The sequence below is a fragment of the Triticum urartu genome, chromosome 6A (assembly GCF_056163025.1).
Source record: "Triticum urartu cultivar PI428250 chromosome 6A, HENAU_Tu73, whole genome shotgun sequence".
NCBI lineage: Eukaryota > Viridiplantae > Streptophyta > Magnoliopsida > Poales > Poaceae > Triticum > Triticum urartu.
In genome coordinates this window covers 552,355,986-552,360,180 of record NC_141878.1, presented here as the reverse complement: position 1 = coordinate 552,360,180, position 4,195 = coordinate 552,355,986, and positions in this window count along the sequence as shown.

The following is a 4,195-nucleotide window of genomic DNA, read 5'->3' as shown; positions in this document are numbered from 1 at the left end:
TTGCTTTGGATATATATTGTTATATATATAAAATATAGTCCAAAAATTATGCCAGTAGTTGAGGAGCTCAGGAATAATACCACTAGCCCCTGCAAAAATTGGCATAAGTAAACAAAATGATTTAGTATTTTTTCTAAATCAAAACAAATGTCAGAAAAATAGAAAAGAAAAAAAAACATGAAATAAAACCTTACCTGCACTTACCTGTCCAGCTGGCCGGCCTGCTACTCTGTGGCCCAGCCCACAGCGCAGTGCCAGTCACCACCAACCTCTCGCCAGAAGGACGAGAGGAGCGTGGCCGCCGCGCGCACGGCCACCGACGACCACCTCCTGCTTGCCGCTCCGCCTTGGCCCTCCCTGGCGCTGCCACACACTCCCCTCGACCGTCTGCACTTCTCCCCTCCTCGCAGCTCTCGCCCCTCCCCTCTCTGCTCTCTTCCCGAGCGACCCCGTCGCCGCCGTCCACTGCCGCCGCGTCCACCAAGCTCCCCTCGCCCTGACGCTGAGCCCAGAAGCACCGCCGTGTCTTCCTCGTCCTCTCCACCGAGCTACACGACGCCGGAGGCCCTGCTTCATCGCCACCATCGTCGTCTTCGGCCTCAGCCGCTGTGGATCGCCGCCGTCGAATTCGCGGCAACCAACGCTTCCCCGACCCTACTGTCTGCACCATCCCCCTCTCTGTGAGCCCGCGGTTCTTTCCCCTCCTTTCTCGTTGTCGTTCCGACACCCTAGCACCTAGACCGTGCTAGCCGAGCTCTGGCCGCCGCCCGTTTTGTCGCCGCCGTGGCCTGAGCTCGAATGGGTCGCGCCCGTGCACCGCACCGAGCTCCTGGTGACCCCAGGAGGCTGCCCAATGCTTCACTTTGCTCGCCGCGCTCCACAATGCCATTTCGCTGAGGTCCGAACTCTGGCCGCCGCTGCGGGCTCGTCTCCGGCGAGTATAGGCCACGCCAACCACTGTCGCTCGCCCAGTTGGATGCGGCGCACCTTCAGCTATCCGTAGACGCAAACCACGCACAAAACCGAGCCCCGTAGCTGTTTTCCGGCGAGTTTCTGCCGCAGTTGAGGACGCCGCCGGCCGAACTCCGGTGGGCTGACGTGGTCGCTTAGTTAGGCGCTAATCACCACTAATCCCTCTCTAACAGACACTGACAGGTGGGCCCCGCAGCGGGTCAAATCCCAGTCAACATGGAATTAACTTCCAGTTAACAGTGAGCCAATGACATGTGGGACCCGGTCGTCAGGTTTGACTTGGTCAGTGTCAGTTGACTCGCTGATGTCATGCTTGCACAATGCTGACGCTATAAATCATTTTCTTGATTTAAGTTTATTCAGGAAATTCCAGAAAATGCCCAAAAACTTCTAAAAATCATAGGAAATTATCTATAACTCCAACTGAAAAGATTTATATATGAAAAATTATTAGAAAAATCCAAGGAATCCATCTGTACCATTTTCATGCATGTTTGAACAATGTTTGTCCTCTGTTTTGGACAAAACAAATAAAGGGCATTTAAATAATCATATATGGAGTTTGAATTTGAATCATGTATTCAAACCAACTTCATTAAAATCATAGCTAGATGCATTAGCTCAAATCACAGCATATTGCCATGTCATGATCATGCATCATATTGTGCATTGCATTGATTATATTATTTCTATGTTGCCGGTGATTGTTCCCCCCGATAGACGTGCTTCCGACGATGAATTCGATGACACCGATGAAGAACTATACTATCTTCAGAAGTGCCAGGCAAGCAAACCCCCTTGTTCATTCCGATACAATCCTACTCTCTCGCTCCTGCTCTCATTTATTGCATTAGGACAACAACGATTCAACTGCTACTTTATGCTGCGGTAGTTGAACCCATTCCTCTACATGACCTGTCATTGTCACAGTAAATAGTTAAAACCCACTAGCATGTGTAGGAGTTGATTGAGCCATGTTGTGTTCTTTCCATGCCATGCCTGCTATTGCTTAGAGTTGTGTCAGGTCTAATTCATTGGGAATGAATTGGAGTGGTACGATATGTTCTGGTGCTGAGAGTTAAGCGTGTGAACACGATTTGGTAAAGGTAGCGGTGAGAGGCCATGTAGGAGTACATGGTGGGTTGTCTCACTGGAACCGTCCTTAAGCACCGAGTTCCGTGTATGTTGTCCAATGACTAGCTACTACCACACATTGGAATGCTTAAGTGCCCCTCTCGACTTATTAGCCAACTTGATCTCTGTCCAGGAGTCGCAAATAGTTTCTGGTGTTTGTAGGTAGTGTTAGTAGTCTACCAAGTGGCACTCGGCCAGGTGGGCTTGGGACAGACTAGGCGCAAGTGGCACGGTGTACCAAGCATAGATCCATCCGGCGAGGTGGGCTTGGGAACCCTGCACATATCGTGTGGGGCCGTGAGCGACACCCCGGCCGGATCTCCTTGCGGATGGAACCCGAATAGGCGATAAACCTGGACTAGAGTCTTGTGTGGTTAGTTAGGTCGTGGCCGATACCCTCGCCAGGCTTCCGCTTGAAGGTTGCCGAGGTACATGACGTGTACATGGTGATAAGTGGTGAGAGCGTGTGTGAAGAAGTACACCCCTTCAGGGTTATCATGATCTATTTGAATAGTCGTGTCCTCGGTTATGGACTTCTTGGATGCTTACGTGGTACATAGACAACTTAAAGTGGACACTCTAAAATGCTCAAGACAAGTGTGAGTGCTATGGATGGCCTTCTCGTAAGAAGACGAGGATGAATCCATGGTGGTGTATTGATGTGGTTATTAGTGGACTCGTGTGCGCTGCCTCACCTCAAAGAAGTTTCTCGTTGCCGTAGAACAGGATAGCCACTGAGTCAAAGCTAGCTTGCTGCAACTAAACCCCACATTACCTTCTTGATACAAAAGCATGTATGATAGGATCTGATGTAAGTCTTGCTGAGTACCTTTGTACTCACATTTGCTTTATTTATGTTTTGCAGGTGAGACATCTGTCTCACTAGTAGTACCGCTTGGACTTCGACGAGTAGCTTGCACCTCAGCTACGATCTTGTGCCCTTGGGAGGGACTTGTAGATAGTCAGGCCTCTTAGCCTCTTCTTTTGTAGTTGTCTGTACCCAGACATGTAATGCTTCTGCCTGTTGCTTGTATGCTCTGAATGATGGGTCATGTGACCCTTGTTTGTATTTAATACTATGTGGCTCTTCTGGGCCTTTATCTATATGAGTTGCGTTATGTTGTGATGCCATCTTGTACAACACATACTTGCATGTTATGCGTACGTGTGATGTGTATTGCGATGTGTGGGATCCGACAATCTAGTTGTTTATCCTTGGCAGCCTCTCTTATGGGGAAATGTAGTCTAGTGCTTCCTTGAGCCATAGTAGTCCGCATCAGCCCGGTTCACTGGAGTCCTGCTAGCCCAACACTACTGCTCAGGACACTTGACTGGCCGGCATGTATTTCACTTTGTTCCGGTGTCTGTCCCTTCGGGGAAATGTCACGTGGTGACATCCGGAGTCCTGCCTAGCCTGCTACAGCCCGGGTTCCCCGGAGTCCTGTTAGCCCAGTGCTACAGCCCGGATTCACACGCTGCTGACCGACATGCTCGATGTGAATCATGTATGCCTGTCCCCATAGGTTAGTGCCGCTTTGGGTTCACGACTAGCCATGTCGGCCCGGGTTCTCTGTCATATGGATGCTAGCGACACGATCATATACGTGAGCCAAAAGGCGCAAACGGTCCCGGGCCAGGGTAAGGCGACACCCGTGGGAATACCGTGCGTGAGGCCGCAAAGTGATATGAGGTGTTACCGGCTAGATCGATGTGACTTGGAATCGGGGTCCCGACAGCTTTGGTATCAGAGCCTGACTGCCTGTAGGATTTCCAAGCCAACCTGGCCGAAGTTGAGTCTAGAAGCTCTTTAGTTATTTAAGGGAATTGATTGTGGAAGGGAACGTAAGGCTCTTTTTACTCCTTTCACCTCTTGGCCCTCTGATCTGAGTCATCCTATCTTTCCTACGGGGTTAAGGAACTAGGCTTCCTCTTCTGTCTATGAGGATCACGTGTTACTACTCTGTAGTCTCTTAGGATTGGTTGACCTGAGTCATATCCCAGTTTGAGTACTTTCGGTGTAGTCTGCTTAGTAATATCTCGAAACCTTAAGTGATGATGTTGAGTATGGTGCTACCCCATCATTTGCAGG